Below are 5,905 nucleotides of genomic sequence, written 5' to 3'. Positions count from 1 at the left end.
AACTAAAAATAGTAAACTATAAACATTGTCAAACAACTCCTGGATGTTTGAAATGCCCAACTTCTAGTTAAATCCTAAACTTTGGTTTGAAGAAATCTAAGGTAGATTTTATTAAAAAAATGGTCAGAGATTCAATTTTATAGATCTATATGATATTATGTCTAATGATTGACCTGTTATGATTTTAAGAATATGATTAATAAAATATATTAGTAAGAAGTACACGATTATGGTTAATAAAATATATTTGTGTGATTCTGTTTAAAATGAAAAAGAAAAAGAAAAAGAAAAAAGAAATATATTAGTGAGAAAGACAAATCATATATTATTTGTAAGTCACTAGTGTTGAAAAAGTCAAGTAAAAAAAAAAAAAAAAAAAAAAGTCTTTGACAGATAAGTGGAGAAGTGGAGAAGTGAATAAATAAGTTGCACTACAGGAAAAATGACTTTTAGCGGCGTTTTAAAAACGCCGCTATATGTCTTAAAAACGCCACTAATTCCTTCAGTGACGCTTACCACTAAACGCCGAGGACGCCGCCGTCGCTGTAAGTATATGACGCTTTAAAAACGTCGTAAAATTAGTATAGGCGGCGTTTATAAAAACGCCGCTAAATGTGGCAGCCAACGGTCACATGATGTCACACAGGCATTCGCGACGCTTCAAAAACGTTGTAATAGCTTTTTGTTATTTTAAAAATACAACTATGGTGGCGTTTTGAAAAACGCCGCAATAGATTTTTTTTTTTATTTTTTTTTTTAATCTATTAATTTGTCATATTTAACTTTAAAAATATACCTGTAAAATAGCAACAATAACAATAACATTGTTTAAAGATCAAAATTTGATTAAATACTTGAATACTTCAACATGCTCCTGCAACAATAACATAACATTGTTCACCACCCTTCCTAGAAACATACATTTCATGTCAACAAAAAAAAATAAGCTTTCCTTACAAAGCCTAAGAAAATCAGCATGTTGAGCATCCTCTGAGTCAATTGCTCAAAAAAAAATTAGCTTTCCTTACAAGCCTAAGAAAATCAGCATAAGAAACATATGCTCTTCAAAACCTCTCAAAAATGATCCAATCCCCAGGTGTTCTGAAGCATACGCCAAAACTAGGCCTCCCACAAACATTAAACCTAACCTGCACGCATAGATAACAAAGGAAAAAAAACACAATTATTGACTTGATCACAAACAAAAATAGCAAAACAGGGATTTTGGAATTGCACCTTAATTCAAGGGTCACTATGTAAATATTAACTACATATAGCATAACTGAGCCTCCGGAAAATAGAAACATAAGGCACTGCAGTTCTTTAGAGTAAATACAAACTTGTCTTCAATGAAACAAGATTAGATGCTGAAAGTTAAAAACTTAATTAGGTGCATTTAACAATCCACAATTAGTGTCTTTTTTTTTTTTATTATAAATACAATTAGCAGTCTCCTTCAGCCTGAACCACAAAATCAAAAGTAGGGTCAGTTGTAAAAACTAGAAAGAATGCACAAAGATTTGATCACACCAAGTATCCATACGTTTTTTAGCTTCAGTTGTCACAACAGATTGCCACTATTGGACTTGGGAAATCTTTTAAAATGCCCGGGATGATAGAATCATTAAAATTTACAAGTGGCAACAAATTATTGACAGAGAGACAAAAAAATCTAGCATGTCAAGAGCTTCAACATGTTGACATGTCAAAGACATTTAGAAGCTTTAACTTAATACCACACTGATAAAAAAGGCGAATCAATTGGCAATTTTAGGAATATCAAATGCTTTCAGAATAGTGAAAATGTGATCAAGCTTACTTGGGCACGCGACCATTTCCCAATAGATGATTTCCTTCCAACAATAGCATGCATAACTACTGCATTTTCCTGTCAGGAGATTATTAACATATTAATCTCAGGTCTTAGGTGTAACTGTTCTAAAACGTTTTTCAACTCCTTACCTTTATTTAAACGTCATCTAAGATGATGCAACTTATAAGCCTTACACCTGCTGCTATATGAACATTTGCTGAGATTGAAACATTAGGGCCAATCTGTTTAAATGAAAATGAACAAATTTAAATATACAAAATGGGAAAGAAAGGCTGAAAATCATGGAAAATATCCAATTCAGGATTCAAAACTAGTTTCAACATTCGGCATGGGTTTCAAAAATACTTGAAAAAGCACAGAAAGATAACCAATACTGTTGAGCAATGTGAAACAACTATTGGAAAGAGATGAGACAGAATTACCTTAGCAGTTGGATGCATTTTTGCAGATGGACGAACATAAACATCACCGATAATTGTAGCCCTTTTAGAGCCATCCCCCCTCGCTAGGAGATGGGGAGAGGTAAATCGAAATTGAGAAAGGTACAGAGAAGAACTAATTGGAAAATTTGTGGGTTTGGTATGGGAATTGGAAAATTTGATATTCACCTCTATGAGTCCAACCATACTTAATTTCTGGGTGAGTGAAACAAGCTGCTGGAATGCTCAAATGGTTGAGCAAGTGATCTTTTCTGCTGACTTGTTCAACAACTATATGAAGAGAGCAACGCTAAATAGATTATCTATGTTTAGTAAGAAATTTTATTAGAAAAAAATTTATTAAATGGTTGAAACAAGTGATACAGTATAGTACAATCCTTGCATGCTTACAGTTAGGCAAATTGATGCCTAAAATATGTGATTATATAGTAGATGATCATAAACTACCAAAATATTTGGAATAGAATGTAAAATTACCTCTATGTATGCAGCTATAGCAGTCTTATTAGAACCACCAGGCTCCTTCAAGTTGTTTAAAGCATCCATGATAAGATTGTCCAACCTATTACAATGAGAATGAAGCATTACTCAGTGTTTAAATAATCACATTGAAAGCAGAACTGGAGAGAGACATTACACAACCTATACAACTTTAATTCACTGCAGCAACCTTGGCTAAATTGTAAACAAACTTACAATCACAAATCAGAACATGAAAATCCAAATTAGTTTCATGCAGCTAATACTACATATTGTAAACGACATGATAAAATGCAAGATGCACATATAAGGATTTCATATTAAAATTGGTTGGAAAAAAATTTACTGATCTTTTGAGAGAGATAATAAATGAATGCAGAAATTTTATGGGTAATCACAAGTTCTGAAATTTATCTACATTTAGTCCAACAACAAGGGTCCACGTGATAGTTTCATTGTTAATATATGGTATCTTATTATGTAAATCAATAATGCATTTGTCTATAGACACATGCCCCTGTTTGGCAAACAAGTTTTAGCAGCTTTTTTGCCCTTTTAGACCAAAAGACAATTTTGCTTGGCAAATGCTTTTCAGATGACAAACCCAAAAAGCTCAGTTTTTTTAAAAAACAGAAGGCAGGCGCAAAAACAACTTTTTTAGTAGTTTTTCAAATGCATCAGTTTTTTTAGCAAATGCACCGCCCCCCCAACCCCCAAAAAAAATAAATAAATAAAAAACAACAAAAAAAAACAACATCTGCCAAACACCTACATTCTTTTTTTTCCTTTTTCTTGGCCGTCCATCATATGGGTTTTCAAATTACTATTACAACGTAATCATATCCATCAATGAGTGAGAATGTGAACACATGTTATAAAAAGTCCTTCCAATATCAAACTATTGAATTCTTGCTAAATTTTACTACTTAAATGTAAACATCAATTTTAAAGTTTTCGCAACATTGTTTGTACATTATTTCTTTAGTTCAACGTTTTAGGATTTTAACTTTTTAATTATAAAATGAACAATTTCTTCCTTCTTCAAACACTACCTTTTTTTCTCTCTATCTCTGCTTCCCTTTGCTTTAATTGATCACTTTTCTCTGGCTTGTTTTAAAGGTCCAATTATAGTGTTGTAGTGACAGATGTCTAAGCAGTAAATCAAACAACACTTAAAATTTGATTTACTAGATCTGTGAAATTCTCCACTGGATTGCATCACAAGTTTAATATGCTTAAACGTCAAAATGAATGCTACTAGACTCGATAGCAAGGTGTAAGAATTGAAAGTTAAGTATAAATGGTATAATTTCTCCTGCGGTGAATGGGTTGATTTTAAAAAAGAAGGTCAGGGAGATTTAATCTTCTAGGAAGGACAAGAAATTAACAGACTTCAATGTGCAATTAATTATGATGGTCATGTGCGCATATGAAAAAAAGGAATTGTCCATGACCACAAAACAAAAAAGAGAAGAACGTACGATTGTCCAAAAGTACTCTGACCAAAAATGCTTGGCATGCCTCCAAAACCACTTGTACCAGCTATATTAAGGCACCAAAGAAAAAGGGGGGCAGGGGGAAATCAGCCATAAAAATATTGAAGATTTACAGAAAAGAGAGACAAAGCAAGAAATGATTATTAGGAGAGTTAGAAAACAAGAAATGCCAAAATGAGATTCCAAAAAAGGAAAAATAATGGACTAAAGAGAGACAAAGCAGATATGATATTACCATGTTAGCAGATCGGAGAAAGAGAGAGAACAGATCTGATCTTAGAGAGAGCAGATCTGCATCTCTTCATCGTTGAGCTTCTACTCATGGTTACCAATGATCCACATCCAACACCACCTGCTTGTCCCGTACATGATTAGAGACACTAACAGCGCACTCGAAACCCTAGATAAATCGATTCACCATTGCTGCTGCTCAATCTGATGAAATAGAAGAGTTTTCCACACAAGGACTAGAAATAAAGGAACAAAAACGAAAGGAGAAAACACAACAAAAGCAAAAAGAAGCTGGAAATCAACTAAATCAAGAGAAAGCAATTCCAAATCGTTAGTTTTAGCCATGAAATTTTATAGATCTTGTGTGAATGTAGCAAATCTATATCAGAAAACCCTAACCTTGAGCCCTAGATCGATTTAGATCCTAGGGATTCGAACAATCACGGAAGATATACGCTCAAATCACGAGTAGAACAAGATTTTTCAGATCAAACAACTGAAGAATTGATGGAGATCGAAGATCCGACGCCTCGAAGATCCGATGCCTCGATTTCTCTCTCTTCCTGAAGTCATGCCTCTGTTCAATCTGAATAGAAGAATGTCATACCCTTGAGTTGAGCCACTGTTTAAAAGAAATAACCGGGGCACAAAAGGAGAGATGGTTTAGTTTAATTTTTTTGGAATTTGAAAAATTTGGACAGATTTTACGACGTTTTTTAAAAACGTCATAGAAAAAAACGCCACTGTATATTCTTTTTCTTGTAGTGTTGACAAGTGGAAATATATTAGACTTTTGGATACTTGGTTTAGGAACAGGCTATTTTAATATTTTTTTGACTTTTTATGAAAAGATGTATAGAAAAATAGAGTGATATGACTACTTATAGTAATTTTTTTGACTTTTTAACTAAACATTTAAGTTGCCAAACGTTGTAGGTAGAACTAAGAATAGTGTAAATTCAAAATTATATCTTACTTTCTATTCCAAATCCCAATAACAAAACAACAAGTCATAAACAATCACGAATTTGAATAAAAGAGACACTCTTTCTTGAAATATATTAATTCTCAATAATAAATTGATTTATTCTAAGACATACAACGCTTATTTATAGAAAAGTTAACCCTAATTACGATAGGAAATAAGCTAGGAAAAAAAATAAAGCTTGCTAATCAAGTCTAAATTAAAAACAATATGAAATTTATTAAAAATAGAAAGATTACTAAAATCAAAATTAAATATTCTGAAAAACAAAAAAATTCTAACCTCAAACGGATTCTCCAAGACCAAGTAATTAGCAAAAGAAATATTTTAAAAAATGACAAAAACGTGTGTTTAACGGCCTAAACACATCAAACCTAATCAATCTATAGTCAGTAGTTGTAGTCGGATTTCAGGCATTTAGGAAACTACACTACGGTTA

At 32.5% G+C, this 5,905-nt stretch overlaps 2 long non-coding RNA genes across 3 annotated transcripts; both read right to left on the bottom strand.

The window, feature by feature from the left end:
• Positions 1-1,448: 1,448 nt before the first annotated feature.
• Positions 1,449-2,629, bottom strand: LOC145789710 (uncharacterized). The gene is made up of 3 exons (XR_014327947.1): positions 1,963-2,629; positions 1,820-1,888; positions 1,449-1,461 (listed from the first exon to the last, which is right to left on the bottom strand). It is a non-coding gene; the product is annotated as an uncharacterized LOC145789710 (long non-coding RNA).
• Positions 2,630-2,750: 121 nt separating this feature from the next.
• On the bottom strand, positions 2,751-5,118 carry LOC145789708 (uncharacterized). Of its 2 annotated transcripts, none has more exons than XR_014327945.1 (4): positions 4,881-5,118; positions 4,486-4,717; positions 4,236-4,296; positions 2,751-2,836 (listed from the first exon to the last, which is right to left on the bottom strand). It is a non-coding gene; the product is annotated as an uncharacterized LOC145789708 (long non-coding RNA). The 2 variants fall into 2 exon arrangements; XR_014327943.1 differs by having other exon boundaries at positions 4,486-4,685.
• Between the last annotated feature and the right edge of the window lie 787 nt (positions 5,119-5,905).

Source organism: Camellia sinensis, chromosome 1, assembly GCF_055761805.1.
Source record: "Camellia sinensis isolate YWXY chromosome 1, ASM5576180v1, whole genome shotgun sequence".
NCBI classification, from domain to species: domain Eukaryota; kingdom Viridiplantae; phylum Streptophyta; class Magnoliopsida; order Ericales; family Theaceae; genus Camellia; species Camellia sinensis.
Note: the sequence above shows the minus strand (reverse complement) of the source record. Positions and strands in the feature narration are given on the sequence as shown.